Source organism: Elephas maximus, chromosome 5 (genome assembly GCF_024166365.1).
Source record: "Elephas maximus indicus isolate mEleMax1 chromosome 5, mEleMax1 primary haplotype, whole genome shotgun sequence".
Taxonomy (NCBI): Eukaryota; Metazoa; Chordata; class Mammalia; order Proboscidea; family Elephantidae; genus Elephas; species Elephas maximus.
The window spans coordinates 31,342,248-31,358,730 of record NC_064823.1 but is presented as its reverse complement, the minus strand read 5'-3'; the positions used below and the strand labels follow the sequence as shown (position 1 = coordinate 31,358,730).

The 16,483-nt window shown below is 40.2% G+C and overlaps 1 protein-coding gene across 3 annotated transcripts in view; it reads left to right on the top strand.

Moving 5' to 3' along the window:
- Window positions 1–4,910: 4,910 nt before the first annotated feature.
- Window positions 4,911–16,483, top strand: part of LOC126076837 (bifunctional heparan sulfate N-deacetylase/N-sulfotransferase 3) — a 226,761-nt gene continuing 215,188 nt past the window's right edge. For 2 of the 3 annotated variants that reach the window (XM_049885458.1, XM_049885461.1), the window contains exon 1: window positions 4,911–5,118. The gene's annotated coding sequence lies outside the window, so the exon portion shown is untranslated. Of the gene's footprint in view, window positions 5,119–5,574; window positions 5,772–16,483 lie in introns of those variants that run through there. The other variant, XM_049885460.1, reaches the window with a different exon arrangement.

Genomic DNA, 16,483 nt, shown 5'->3' with positions numbered 1-16,483 from the left:
CTTAATGATGTTTGGTCCTCCCTGAATATCGAGAGATCGCTTTGAAGACTCAAACAATACGTTCTACAATCTGGTGATTGCTTGTATTTTTCCATTAAGATGGAACAAAACAACAGTTATTGCATTAGTTTATGCTAAAACTATAGATACGAATACGTTTATACTGCCAAATAGTCATCACCCAAGGCTTGCAAATAGTTACATACCTTACAATCAGCACCTAAGACTTTAAACTGGTCTCACAGGGGGGAAAATGCTAATTTTTAGGACAGAGCATTTGAAAATTAAACAGAAATGACAGAACAGAATATCCAGAGGCAGTTTTTAACTAAAGAACTTTTGAAAAATTTTAGACAGGATAAATTAAGATGATTTCCTTCATCAGGGGCATTGTAAAACATTATCCATGATACTAAAAAACCATTTGTTTCTCTTCTTTAGTGTGTTTTAAATGACTGCTGCTGTGCAAGGCACTATATATGCCCAGGGCAGTGAAAGACATGAGGATGAACTAGTGACGGAGGCAGTCCTCAAGGAGATAAGAGTGTAGCGTGTCAGTTCTCTTTTCCAAATCTTGCTATTTTTTACTATGACAAAGGCCCTATATTTTTTAATAAGCCATTTTCTTTTCTGTGACAGTTTATCCAATGGATTGTATAGACAAACCAACTACAATACAGAATGCATTCTCTATTTATTATGGTTAATATAAAAATAGACAATTAATTATGAACACCAAATCATTTACATAACAGAAAATGCTCATTTTTATAGACTCACATAAAGCACAATCTGTGGCCTCAACAGGGCTCTAATCCAGTGATTCTCAAAGTGTGGCCTCAGACAAGGAGCATCTGCATTGCCAGGGAACTTGCTGAAAATGCAAATTTTCAGGCTCCACGCCTGACCTACTGAATCAGAAGCTCTGAGGGTGGAGCCCAGGAACCTGTGATTTAATATGCTCTCCAGGAGATGCTTACACTTCAACATAAAGAAAACAAAAATCCTCACAACTGGACCAATAAGCAACATCACGGTAAATGGGGAAAAGATTGAAGTTGTCAAGGATTTCATTTTACTTGGATCTGCAATCAATAACCATGGAACAGTGATCAAAAAATCAAACAATGTATTGCATTGGGCAAATCTGCTGCAAAAGACTCCCTTAAAGTGTTCAAAAGCAAAGACGTCACTTTGAGGACTAAGGTGTGCCTGACCCAAGCCATGGTGTTTTCAGTTGTCTCATATGCATGCAAAAGCTGGACAATGAATAAGGAAGACTGAGGAAGAACTGATGCCTTTGAATTATGGTGTTGGTGAAGAGTATTGAATATACCACAGACTGCCAGAAGAATGAACAAATCTGTCTTGGAGGAAGTACAGCCAGGGTGCCCCTCAGAAGCAAGGATAGCGAGACTTGTCTCAAGTATTTTGGACATGTTACCAGGAGTGACCAGTCCCTGGAGAAGGACATCATGCTTGGTAAAGTAGAAGGTCAGCTAAAAAGAGGAAGACTCTCAATGAGATGGACTCACCCAGTGGCTGCAACAACGGGCTCAAACATAGCAATGATCATGAGGCAGGCGCCAGACCTGGCACTGTTTCGTTCTGTGGTACCTAGAGTTTCAGAATTAACTTGACAGTACCTAACAACAACAGGAGACGCCGATGCACACTAAAGTTTCGGAACCAGTGCCCTAATCTTTAGCGTTAAGCTTTAAGTTGATGTTTTATAAATGAGATTTCCGTATCACTAATTCAACCTTGTATACTTTTCACAGGTGGTGCTTGCAAGGAAACTTAAAAACAAAAACCCATTGCCACCAAGTAGATTCTGACCCATAGTGACCCTATAGGACAGGGTAGAACCGTCCCATAGAGTTCCCAAGGAGCACCTGGTGGATTTGAACTGCTAACCTTTTGGTTAGTAACCACAGCTCTGAACCACCATGCCACCAACTTAGAGGCAGCTAACATTCATCTTTCTGCAGCTTTAAGAAAAAGGCAGTGAGCAGCCTAATAGCCCTTCCATTTCCCTTCCTCACAACCAATCATTTTGCTGACGTTTTTGGTTCTCATCTACTTTTAACATCTATTGAAACAATAAAGAAAGTGGGGATGCATTTCCCAGGGATAAGTTAGTAGTTCATAGCTAGAATACGGTTTATTTTAAGACTTCATTCCATTACTTTTCAACGGCTTTAAAAAGTCATTAATTACTATAAATGCTATATAAATTTTTATATTTTATACTTATATAAAAACTATATAAATACTAAAATTATTATAAATCTAAGCTAAAGATTTCTAAAGAAACTGGAATGTTTATACTTATTATTGGAAACCCTGGTGTCATAGTGGTTAAGAGCTACAGCTGCTAACCAAGAGATGGGCAACACAAATCCACCAGGTGCGCCTCAGAAACTCTATGGGGCAGTTCTACTCCATCCTACAGCGGCCGACTATTATTCGGAATCAGCTCAACGGCAACAGATTTTTTTTATGCTTACTATCTGTTTCAGTTAAAAGCACTATTGTGTTTTAACCCTGTCAAAATAGAATAACATACTGCTTTAATTTAGACATCGAAAAATAGAAGAACACTCTGCAAACTGAAAAGACTTTCCGAAAGTTCTTTTATAATCAGCACCTTCCACATAAAAAAAAAAGGAGCATTTATTTGTACAAAGGACAAAAAACTCATCAAAAGATACAGGTAATTTTTATAGCTGAAGAAAACCCCAAAATGCAGTCATAAAAACACTGTTGTTCTTGTTGCATGCCGTTTAGTCAATTCCAACTGAGAGAGACCCTATAGGACACAGTAGAACTGCCCCTTTGGGTTTCCTAGGGTGTAATCTTTGGAGAAGCAGATTGCCTAGTCTTTTCTCCCACAAATCTGCTGGCAAGTTTAAGCCCCCGACCTTTCATTTAGCAGCCGCACACTTAACCATTGAGCCACTAGGGCTCCTTATAAAAGCACTTAGTTATTTTGTAGAAGTTTTCTGTTTGTTTGCTTGGTTGCTTTTGAGCACGGAAGATGGAATAAGAAAGAAGGAAAAGTGAATGTCATTTCTGAAGTTAACTATATAACCTGGAACATTCGGGAATTTATGGATTCATAAATCTCGTCCATTCTTTGAAACTGTAGAAGAGCTCGACCTCCTATAGCTGTATCAGAACATAATAAGTAACCAGAGGGCAGGAAATGTGCCTGCTTTTCTTTCTTTTAATTATTATTATTGGATTCCCAGAGGCATTTAGTAAGTGTTCAATAGTTTTTGTTTTCAATGACTGGATGGATGAATGTATAGATGCTTGAATGACAGAGCAAGTTCTCTGAGACAAAAAAAAAAAAAATTATGAGATAAGGAGTGTATAAAACTAAATGTAGTTCCTAAAATTCCTAAAAGGCACCAGACCTCAGCTAAAACACAAAATAAATAAAACCAATCTAATGCATATCATCTGGCCAAATAATTGTACCATCATGAAATTTCTGTAGGCTTCCAGAACGAGCAATTGGTTTAGTCACTTCTCTAATCCCTCTACTATCTAATGCAAGAAGAATAGACCATCTTCTAGCTCTTTAAAATTCCAAACTTTTCCATGACATTGGTATATAATTATATTAATAATAAAATAATCTAAATGATTGATAATTGGTAATTTATATTAAATGTACTTATTTCTGTATCGTGTGCGCTTCTTTCAATTTTAACGGAGAGAAAACCCAACTCAAGCTGCTTTAAGCTAAAAAGTGCATTTACTGATTCATATACAAAAATATCCAGAGGCAGAACTTGTTTCAGCCACAGCTGGATTCCGAGCTCAAATATCCACTTCCGGTTTTAAATTTTCTAGCTCCTGGGTCTGCCTTCCCGAGTATTAGCTTCCTTCTCAGGCTTCACATAGTGGCACAAGCAGCTCTAAGCCCACATCTTCACTTTCGTCTTCAGGTGGGACCAAAAAAAAAAAAAAAAGTAGAACTCTGTCTTTCGGTCTCTGATTGGCCAGACTTGGACCGCATACTTTTCTCTAAAACAATACCAGATACCAGGTGGACAGAATGATTCCACTTGTTAGGCCTGAGTCCTGGGTCACCTGGGGTGTCAAAACAGCAGCTGACATCATCTGAAGCAAATAGGCCTTTCGGTAGGCTGGTGATTGCACCCTCCAAAATAAACAGGGGCAGCGTTTCCACAAAGAAGAGCGCTGCAGACCAAAACCATAAATGTCCACTACAATTTATCATTAGTAACCCCCTTCCCCACACACACACTAAAACTATAACATACGCTGTTAGTGGAACCAAAACGAGATTTTTTTAAAACATCATTTGCTTGAGGCTCCGAATCAAACTATTTTGAAGAGCATAACCTCACACCTTACATCCAACTGCAATGTCCTTTGAATTGCTGGCCTTCCACTTGTCTTCAAGAGCTGGAACATATGGCCTTTCAGAAACCTGGCGAATAGAGAAAAGCCCTAGACTTCCAGCTTTGCAGCCGCCCGCCGCCTAGTTCAGCGCAGCGGGCAGGAGCGCAGCCGGAGGGGACTGCGTTGCCCACACCGTCCGGCGCCGGTGCGCCCCACCCTCCCGGAGCGGCTGCCGGAGCTCGGACCCGCTTCCCCAGCGGCGCGTGTGTGGCGCATCGTTGGCTGCCGGCACCAGCCCCTCCCGGGGCGACCGTCGGGACGGGTTGGTCTGGGCGGGACGGTAGGGGTCTCCTCGCCCAGGCCCGGGAAGCCGGATCGGCGAACGCAGCCTGGACTGGTGGGCGCCGGATGGAGGCACCTCCCGCTTGGGCTCCCGCCCTCGGCCCTCCCTCCGGCGAGCGCGCGCCGGCCGAGTGCGGGGAGGCGGCTGCGCCCGCCCGGGGAGGCGGCGTGAGAGCGGCGGGGGCGGCGCGGCCGGGCGGGTCCCGGGGCTGTGGTTCGCGTCGGAACGAGCGCAGGAGTTCCTCGCGCGCCCGAGGCGCTCGCCCCACAGCCGCTCCCTGCCCGCGGCGCCCGCGCTCCTGGACCAGCCCAAGTCACCCAGCGCCTCCGCCCGCGGAGCCGCGGAGGCCGAGGACCCCGGGGACGGAGGATGCCCGCGGACGGCTGCAGCCCGAGGTAATCACGGATGGAAGACGGGGCCGGTGGTCCTCGCCCAGGAACGGGACCCGGCGACTTGAAATGCGGCATACGCTGCTCAGGACAAGTTTCTCGCTGTTTGAAATGAAGGTGGCCTGAACCGACATTCATTTTATTTAACCATCCTTTCCTGTTTTAAATAAGTTCGTGTAGACAATGACAAAATAGCCTCCTGGCGGACTGTGGGTTTGTAAATACAACCTTGAAAGTTTTGCCTGTTGTGGTTATTTGCTTATGCATATTTATTAACCTGTTAACTCTTTGGCTAGTCAGAAAATTGACATTTAAAATAATCTTTAAGGCACATTACAAGTTCGCTGTTGCGTTAGGGCATCGTGTTATTTATCAGCTTACTTAGCATCTGTCTCTCCCGAGTGGTACCAAAGCCCGTCCCTTGGCGACGGGTCTTGTATGTGACACTCTTGCCCTCTAGTGCCTCACCAGCTTGGTAGCAGTTTGATGGCTAATATTAACAACGTGTTACATAACACGAGAGTACTGGGCCAGGACTGGTACTGCTGCCACTTGTAAAGCCAAAAAGCCTGAGTCGATGGTAGCAGACACTGCTGTTTCCGATTCTTTACTGTTAAAACTTTCTCAGGCGTTTTCAACTCTTGGAACTTTAATTCCAGGTAAGTGTATCTATTTATTTACACCATACCCCAATGGCTCACTCATAAATGTAGGGGCTTTTAGTAAAAGATAGCAGTTTTATTTTCAATTAAGGTTAATCAATCTCAGAATTTCAGGGTCAATAAGTGCCTAATTTGATTCCTGTAGAAGAAATAGAATATTTTTAATTAAATTAAGTGAAATAAAGGAATCTCTTATTCTGTGGTAATTTTAAAGCTTCTCTTTCATAAAAATAAAGCAATAAAGAGGTAAGCCCTTACAGTGGCTTAAGATCTGCACTAACAACTTGTAATTATTCTTTAGTGGATTGGTTGAATAGACCACATCTCTGTTTCCCGTGATGGACTAGAATTTTGTAAGCAAATCAGAAATTTAAACTGTAACTATCTATATAGTAATGATCCTTAACAAATCTTTCTTTTTTGACACAATTCATTTTGTCAACATTATTTAAAATTGTGCGATTAATAAAATGATATGTAACTGGAAATCGCCTGCATATGGATTACAAGAACTTTAAAAGGAAATAGATACATCTTCCATTTAATGCGTCCAGTCTTTGGAAGAACCAAATCACATACTCTAAGGGGTTTATCCAGCTCCTCTTCCAAGTAATTCTTCTAATATCTGGAAAGTATTATCCCTCAAATTCATTTTCAGCTGAAATGTTGTTTATATTCTTTATAAACATATTGTAATATGGCAGCATATGTAATCTGAAAGGGCTTTGAGGAAATCACTCCCAAACAGTGTAAACAACTACATTCTTACTAGGTTAAGATACGAATCCTTAAATATTGAAGCATTGAAGCTCATCTTAAACCCTGTCTTTCTTTGCCCTTAGAAAATACCATATTATCACCTATTGAACAATGCTGTTCACCACAAGAGAGCAGAATCCTGTGGAGGAGAAACTCTCTAACATCTGATATTTAGCTGAAGGGCAATTTTTCCTTTTTCTTCCAGGATAGCTCCCTATCGATACTGCTATTGGAGAAGGAGATTTCAAAAATAAATTTGAAAGAGACTGTTTTTGAACATATCAAGAGGCTTGCCCTAACAGACACTAGTCTTTTTTTTTCCCCTCTAGTTAGCACAGTATCTACTGTCTCTGTAGTATTTTTTATTGTTTTTTCTTTATGCTCTTGATCATAAAAACAGAAGACTGTTTTCTTGTGTAAGTAAATATTGATTTTAAACTGGTCTGATGAGTTGAATTTCTTCATTGTCTTTAGAATGAAGGCTTCTCAGTTTACTGAAATGTTTAGGTAAAACAAAACTTATCCTTTTTTTTCTGGAGAGATAAGTTATAGTTTAGTTGAGTTGAGTTATAGTTCAGCCTTCTCTTTTTAAGTAAAATTTCTTGAGAAAATTTTGTTTCTGAAGATTGTAGCAAATATTAGAGTAATTTTTAGTATAATTGAAATGTTTGTTGGAAAAATAGACGAGATAACCAGGTGTTATAAGCTTCTTTTTCTGGACTATATATTCTGCTGAAAAAGTTATTTTGAGATAGAATCTAAATATCCAGTGGTTGACTTGTAAATTTCAGAATTTAAAAACCATAAACATGTGACAAATTTTTCTTTTAACCCAGGGAGTCTGATTATAGGACTTCCTTGAAGCTCGGTTGGGTCTCAGCTGCTCTTGGGTGATTGGTGCCAACTTTGAAACTCAAATATGCATTTGTCGAGGTAAAAGATGTTTTCAAAAGGAAAAGTGTATTTAAATACATAGTGATTTGCATGCACTTCAAAAACAGGGAAATAGAATTAAGGATAAAAACGCTGTTCTCAACAAAATGAATGCCTTGGATTTCTAACTGCTTAACAGTTTAGACAATAGGGAAAAAACAGTGGAAGTTTAGTTTCCCCGTGCTGTGGTTATTAGAGATAAGTATCCACAGTAAAATGTATGAACTTGGAACGCCTGTACAGATTAGGGGATGCTGCTGGGCCACAAGAGTAACAGTCTGCGCTATAATGATAATTAGTCTGAACAATGCTCAAAACTGTTTTACAACTGAAGTTTTCCTTAGAGTGTCAAGAATTGGTTTTAGAGTCAGCTTGTTTGTTTTTAATAAAAACTATATCCTTAGGCTTCTGGATGTTACAGTGAGTGATTTATCCCTTTTCATGTTCACTCCAAACATTTTTCATCAATTTCATGCAAATTCTATAACTAGGAGAAAATCAGTCAAACTCTTGTACAATTAAATGTTGTCTATAATAAATCATTTCACAAAAGCTCCTATAAAATACTGAGGGCTGTAATTCTTGATTGGAGCCCTGGTGGCACAGTGGTTAAGAGTGCGGCTGCTAACCAAAAGGTCAGCAGTTCGAATCCACCAGCCACTCTTAGAAACCCCATGAGGCAGTCATTCTCTGTCCTAAAGGGTCACTGTGAATCAGAATTGACTCAATGGTACACAAAAACAGCAAAGTAATTCTTGATTACATGTTGCCAAATAAGAATTTAAAAATCAAATATTAAAGTCCTATCCTAAGGCCTTTAGGCATCTCAGTGATGGGTATCCATTTTCTATACATTTCATTTTTAATCTTTCTTGCTTAATTACAGTGTTTGAATATAGCATGAAAGTAGACCTGGATTCTAGGACTTGATTTGTCAGGAGAGATATGGCTTTGGGCAAGTCTCTTGATGGATCTGAACCTCTGTTTCCTCACCTGTAAAATGAAGATGTCAGAGATTCTTTCCTATCTTTTTTGTTGTCCAACATTATGGCAGTTGCTCTGGAGGATAGGATAAATCTGCATGAAAAAAGTCAGTGAATAACACAAAACATGACTTACAGATAAGTGCTGTTGCCTAGATTTTTAGTTGTAGAGATATAAGGTTTTAAAATAACAGTTAACACTCATTCCTTCTACCAGGCACTGTTCTAAGCACTTGACATATTAATTTCAGCTCAGGTAACCCTCATAAAGATTACTTGAGATGGGTACTATAATTATTTGCAGATGAGACAGGCTCAGTTTTCATACATGAGGAAATTGGGGGCACTGAAGAGTTACCTATCTAAGATCACATCCCTGGCAAGTGGTGGAGCTGGAGCCTAGTTTCAGTTACATTGTGTCTCTACAGGTTTTCAAATATCTGTACACGATGATTGCCTCTGATAGAAGCAATGAATTAATAAGTGATTGCCTCTGATGGAGGCAATCCATGTATCACTGCTGCCATTTCCACCACCTTTAACCCTGCATATGAAACGATCGCTTATTAATTCATTCAAGAGATATTTACTAAGCACCTACTTTTGTGCCAGGCGTAAAGCAATGCCTAGGGTAATAAAATGTGGTGCCTTCCATAATGGGGTATATACAGTTTAGTTTAGGTGATTTCTTTTTCCTCTTCTGACACCCCAGTTGGATTGAGTGTCACTTGTTCCGTGATAACGGAGGAAGAATTTAACCGTTTTCTTCATTGAGGTATACATAGAATAAAATAATGGAACTAGGACCTCAAACCTCTTCATGACTCCCTATCGTATCTCTTCATGGCTCCTCTCTGCTCCTGTTGCAACACCCTCTCTCTGTCTCTGCTTTCCAGTTCGTGCAACCTGCCTTAAAACACGGCAAAACATTGATCTTGTATCTTTACATCTTATGGTCCATGCAGCCAGTGAGAGTTTGGGTTAATAACACTCTCCCGTACCCAGGATTCTAATGAAGGCGGATGATGACAAGGGTTAAATTATATCTTCAAAGCTGCATTGGCAGTATTCACAAAAACCAAAAAAACCAAACCCATTGCCGCGGAGCTAGTTTCAACTCATAGCGACCCCACAGGACAGAGGAGAATCGCCCCATAGGGTTTCCAAGGAGCTGCTGGTGGATTTGAACCTTATGACTAGCTCTTAACCACTGTGCAACCAGGGCAGTATTCATAATACCCTACTATTAGGCATACATTGGTATATACATTTTGACTCAATTTAAGAGAGTTTAGGCAGAAATTTTTCCACTTAAGTCATATAAGCAGTAAATAGTAGTGGGATTCTTTTTTTTTTTTCCTCTTGACTGGCTGAATGGCATAACGTTTAAGGAAGTGAACAAAACATATTCTTTCCTTCATAATTTCCAGCTACAAAGAGGGAGGGAACATTGCAATAGCAAGTCATTTTCCATTTGATGTAGCAAACAAAGCTAATGCCCCTAAGTGCAGCTTTTCTCCCAGCCATCTTTAAAAAATCCCTGTTCTAAAGACAGTGTATTCTTGGTCCTACTCTATGCAAATCAGCTTCTAACTTGCCTACCACAGCAGGGTTCAATTAACATGACACAATTTCACACATTCTTTCCCTAAGAAAAGAATGTTCTTTGTCAATTTTTAATATTACTGAATTACTTCTAGCAAATTCATGTAATATATTTCAGGCCTCCAAGTGCACTTTTCTAACACGAGAAAGTATAGGTAATTTTGAGAAAAAGGAATATTGTCAAGACCTTTGAAATATTTTTCATTTATGTCAGAATCTGAAGCTCTTTAGTTCCCAGTCCAGTGCCGTGCCGACTCATTTTCCAGATGGCATTCCTTTTTTCTCACGTATCTTGCGCTGTCAACTTCAACAGGATTCTGTTTCATTTAGAAACTGGTTTGTACTCTGGGATGATTGTGGATGTTAGTGGAGCAGAGAAGATGAGTTACATTGACAAGTAGGTGCTTCTCCTTGCTGGTTTTTCAGTACTTTGCAAATGTATGTTTACATAAATTTGATCTGCGCTATGGAATGGCCTGTGATTCCCAAAGATAATTGCAGCCCCTACTTCCTGGGTGGCACAAATAGTCAAGTGCTTGACTGTTAACTGAACGAAAGGTTGGCAGTTTAAGCCCACCCAGAGGCACCTCAGAAGGGAGGCCTGGCAATCTGCTTCCAAAAGGTCACAGCCTTGAAAACTCTATGGAGCAGCTTTCTGCATACATGAGGTTGCCATAAGTTGGAATTGACTTGATGGCAACCAACAACAACTTTTTGGTGAAATCTTTTTGAAAATGAGTTGCAAGCCAATTCCAGCCACACTGAATTCTGAAGAATCTCAGGATGAGAAAAATAGATACTAAGTCAGATTCCATGAAAGGTACATTCCAGGTGTGCCTGATTTATAACTCTGGTAAAGGGGGTCACTGCCATTCTCAGTGCTGGTATTGCCACCCTCACTACTTGAGGTCCATGTGACTAACAGAGATATCCGTTCATGGAAATTGGTTTGACTTAATGACTGTCCTAGTTTTTGAATCCAGCTGCTATTTGTGAATTTTCATGGAGATTCTTTTTACACTCACTTATTCAGTGTGTATTCAGTGGGCTGTTCTTACTTCAAGCACGGTGTTAGACATTGAGAAGAGGAATTGAACAGAACCGAATGTATGGATGCTTCTAGTCTGCCTGGGGGGAAGCACTGTAAAGAACTCACAAAACTAATTAACGTAACTGTGAGACATGCTACCAAAGTAAAGAAGAGGGTGAACTGAGAGTATGTAACACGGAGACCAGACAGATGTGGGGAGTCAGGAAAGACTTTTGTGAGGCAGGGCCATTTGGGGGGATTTGGGGGGAATGAAGCAGATGAAGTGGGGAGAAAACCTCTAGACAAAAGGAACAGCATCTGAGAAGTCCCTGAGGCAGGAAGGAGCTTGCTCATTTGGGGAATTGAAAGAGGACCCATTTGTCTGGAACCTAAAGGGGAACCCATCATAATCAGGCCTGAGAGTGGGGGGGAGGGGGGCATATCTTGTGGATCACATATAGGAATTTGGGTTTTAATCAGCAAGTGAAATAGGCAGCCATTGATGGATTTTCAGCCAGGGAGAAACAATCAGATTTGCATTTTGATGTGGCATTGAGGAAAGTGTAGAGGGAGTAAGATCATTTGTGGTCAGGTGAGTTGTTTCAGTAGTTCAAGTGGAAGTGCTGTTGTCTGGATAAGGAGAGAAGTTCACTGGGCCAAGTGAGTTTTAGGAAATGGAAATGAGATGACTGGGGGGGTTATTTAGATAAATAGAAGTAAGGGAGAAGGAGGTGTCAAGGATCAGTCACTAGGTGCTTGTGGGAAGATGAAGATAACCTTAGGTTGTAACAAGATTTGGTGGAGCCAAACAGTGGCTGCCATATAATCAGAAAGGGCAGAGTAAATGTTAGTTGTTGTTTTATGAAGCTGATAGTTCTATTTGGAATTCTAGAGCTCAGAGAAAGACAGTCAGAATTACAAATACATATTGGGAGCAGTCTAGGGAAAGGAAGGGGCATGAGAGAAAGTCTGAGGACTTTGTCCTGTTTATGTCCCTGACTTGGCCTCTTTCTTTGCTCTGAGACCCACCTGGTTTTAGATCACTGCACCAAGGGTGGACTGTCCAAGCTTTCCCCAGCTCTGCTTATTCCAGGATGTATGTAACCAGTTACAAGTTGCTGTCAAGTTGACTTCAATTCGTGATGACCCCATGAGTGTCACAGTAGAATTGTGCTCCAGGGTTTTTCTAGGACTGATTTTTTGGAAGTATATCACCAGGCTTTTCCTGAGGTGCCTCTGAGGGAACTCAAGCCTCCAGTCTTTTGGTTAGCAGCTGATCATGTTAGCCATTGGCACCACCCAGGGATCCCTGTCCCTTTATGATCCCTCAGTAAATTTTTATTGGCCACCTTCAGGATATTTTTCTCATGTCGTGTACTATTTGTACATTACTCTTAGCAATAGCTAACATTTGTTATGTTCATTCTATATGCCAGACACTATTCCAAGAGCTTTTCGTGGATTCTTTCGTTAAATCATCACTAACACCCTAAAAGATAGGTACCCTCAAGTATCTGTGTTTCACTCTGTACGATATAGTGTTTACTCTCTCTGTTCATGTTACTGTTATTTGTCCATTCTGGATGTTACGGTGACACTAATCACCTGTGTCTGGTGCTAGGAGAACATCGTAGACAAAATGGTACCATCTCTACCTTCTTGGAACTTCCAGTCAGACAAGGGAGGCAGACTTCTGGCAAATATAATTGTAGCAAGAAATACAAAGGAAAGATACTTTTCATAATAATCATGTGTAACTTCTGGGTCTTACCAAGGTTGGAAGGTCAAAGAAGACTTTTCAGGGGAATTGTGTGGAGAGGCTTAATTTTCCACATCTATGTGCCCTCTCGCACAGCGGTTAAGAGCTCAGCTGCTAACCAAAATGTTGGCAGTTCAAATCCACTAGCTGCTTCTTGGAAACCCTGTGGGGCAGCTCTGCTCTGTCCTATAGGGTTGCTATGAGTCAGGATCAACTTGACGGCAGTGGGTTTGGTTTTGGTTTTTATCTGCCCTCTCAGTGATGTCCCCCCTGCCCCCAGTGAAGGGCTCGGAAGAAGGCTGCCCCTTTGCCTCTGCCGGCTGCTGCATGCCCTTCTCTGCAGAAGAAGGAGTGACGGCAATAGGTCAGCCCACTCTGAGGTTTTCAGAGCTAGCAGACACGTTGTAGAGAGTGTAAGTAGCTGTTGCAGGAGCAGGTTACAATAGAAACAGCAAGTTCTGAGAGGCCACATCAGAGACTAATGCTGGAAAACTGGCAAAGTGAAATATGCCATTGAAAAAGGTTTGCAGAAAATTTTGCTCTTAGGAAAATCTATTTAAGTGCGTTAGACCAAATCCTGCCCTTAGGGACATGCTTGAAATTCCCTTTGGCCTCAGGAGGAAACTTGAAAAGTTTCCTGGAAAAAAAAAAAATGTCCTTCAGTATTTTCATACCTGCTAACAGACAAAGTCACTTTGATGGCTTCCTAATATCTGTCCTCAATAGTGAGAGCAAATGCTTCTCACTACTCTGACTTATCACAGATAAGAACCGTGTGAGTTACGTGCCTTTCAGTTCTGACATAAGGGACAAATTGTGAAACGCTCCTATCGGAAATGTAGAATGTGGCAATATATTTTGCGTTCAGTCAAAAACACTTCACAGCTAAAACTGAAGCACAGGAATAGGGAGATGTGAGATCCTGTACCTTACAGTTATACGCCAGGATATTATGTTATTTATAAACATTTACACAATTTTAGCAGTGCAATTATTATCAAAATGAAATGACTACAGTTACAGTAAAAACTCGATTGTCTGGGTAATTTGTATTTGCTTCAATTACACATAATTTTTTTTTTTTTTAAAGAGCCAAATCTCTGATGTTGTTGTTGTTAATTGGCTTAGAGTTGATTCAAACTCATGGCGACTCTGTGTGTGCAGAATAGAACTGCTCCATAGGGTTTTCAAGACTGTAACCATTCATGAGCAGATCTCCAGGCCTGTCTTCCAAGGTGGCCCTTGGTGGCTTCAAAGCACCAACCTTTCTACTAGTAGTTGAGTGCTTAACAGTTTCTACCACCAAGGGACTCCTAAACCTATCCTCAACCCAGCACAGTGCCATCGAGTTGATTCTGACTCATACCTATCATAGATTGTTTAAAAAAGTAGAATATTATCCTTATATTAGATTAATTTTAGAGCATGTCAGACCACTTGAGGACATTTTACCTGGCAGAGGGGCATGTCCATAGACCTCACGTGAGCAGAAACTTTCAAGTTCTTTTCATCCTTTCTTTACAGTGTCCCCCAGACTTACCCCTTCCCCACATTCTCCCTGACCTAAGATTGTTAACACCTCATGACCGGATTGTGAGACAGGAGCCCTTGCTGGCTTGCCAGACTAAGTTCTAAAACACTGCTCTGATATTCTCCACCTTACTGATGAATTCATCTTTGTGAAAATTATCCCTCTTACCATATTGTCTCCTACTCAGGAAAGTATAATGTCTCCCGCTGGCTTTCACAGCCATGAACGTCTGTGCTTGATATTCAAATCTCTCCATAATCTGGGTCCCAACGTACTTAGTCAAATTAATTTTGTAAGTATTCCCTACTCTTTGCTTTCTCTCTTGTGCTCATTCCTACTACAACACAGTTCCCTCTATCTCAAACGCCTTTTCAGGTGATCTTCACCCGTCAAGGCTTTGTGCAGACCCCCTCTACCTCCCTTCACATGACATCGCACTGGCTCACCCAGTTGCCAACATCTCTTTCTTCCCTCACCTTGTTATAGTCTCTACTTAACGGCTCGCATATTCTTGTTCATCATGCTGGTCACTGACTCTGCTTTATCGTTTCAAACCTTTTAAAGAAATGTGCTCTGCTGAACATTTACGTTTTAGATAGAAAGCTACCCCATAAATATTTGAATGAATGATGTAGAAACCCTAAGTACTTAAATGAATAAGTGACAATATGTAATTCACAGGAAAAATAATACATTTATCCCTTAAATAACCTGCAGTTATACTTCAGAATATTATTTTATATAATATCTTACAGACATAATTATAACATAATATAAAGGAATATATTATTCCTAAACATTCAAAATATTGTTCCCTGCTTATTTCATAGATGGATATAACAGAATTTTAGAGCCAGAATATTCTCGATGATTGTTAATTCTAGCCCCATCGTTTTGCTTGAAAGGTCCTGGGGCTAAAGTGATTTAATTAACAAAGACAGAGGTGGAATGGACACTGTTATTATGGCAAACACATCAGATACAATGCTTCCCACCAATGCTTCTTGTCTTACCAGCTGACTTTTAGCTTGCTTTATGGACAAGACCTGACTTAATTATATATACATATGTGTATCTATTTTTCTTAACTTTATACACATACACCCACACTTGTATATTATATATATTTTGCAAAGTACCAGGACCATAAGACTCTACTAAACTTCTGAGAAGCACCAATGTTCCTTTCTTATAAAGTATCCTAAATTTTTCAAAGGTTAGTAACTTAAAAGGGGTCTGAAATCATAGCATAACAAGGTGTTCCATGAAGTCTTGATTATTTCCACTATGTTTTTTAAAATACTTTTTTTTCGTATATTTATTGAGATTTTTCTGAAAGAACAGAAACAGAATGGTACAGAAGGTGAATCACTGGGTGAATATGCTCCAGCCAGGAGGACACGATGCCCTCCCGGACTGACACCAGAGTTTAATGCCCCTCAGGAAGTGTTTTACTCCTCACATCCATCTCATTACGAGACTGTCCTGATTTTCGAAAAACCTAACTACATAAATACACAGTTCGAAAATGATTATTTGGGTTGGGGGACCGTATCTTCATTTCAAATAGATTATTTTAATGAAATCAATTAGTATAGTGTTGTTTGTCTAAAGAATTTATAGTATAAATAGAATGGCAAAATTCATTGTAACAACAGCTTTTCAGAAAAAAAAATAAAAGACTGGTTTTAAGTGAGGCATTTAATGAAGAGTGTCCAAATTTTTATGACCTTAAAAAAAAAATTTTTTTTTAAGACCTTAGAATATGTTAAATCAAACAAAAATAGCTTGACTATGCATTATGTGATGTGTACTTAGAAGACAAGAAATGGTTGTGTCTGATTCAGGTGACATTGCTGTAGTCTTAGGTCTGTATTGTCTACAGAGCTTGATGCAAGGCTTAATGAATAAAATGAAATTGCTTGTTATCCTACTGTCTTTTCTGTAGTAGGGATGGGACCTCTGATCAATTAAACCCATTTGTTTATCCCCCTTCTCCCATGTCCTCATCCAGAGCTGGGGGAAAGAAAACCAAAACCAAACCAGTTGTCATCTAGTTGATTCTAACTCATGGCGACCAATTGTGTTTCAGAGTAGAACTTCATAGGA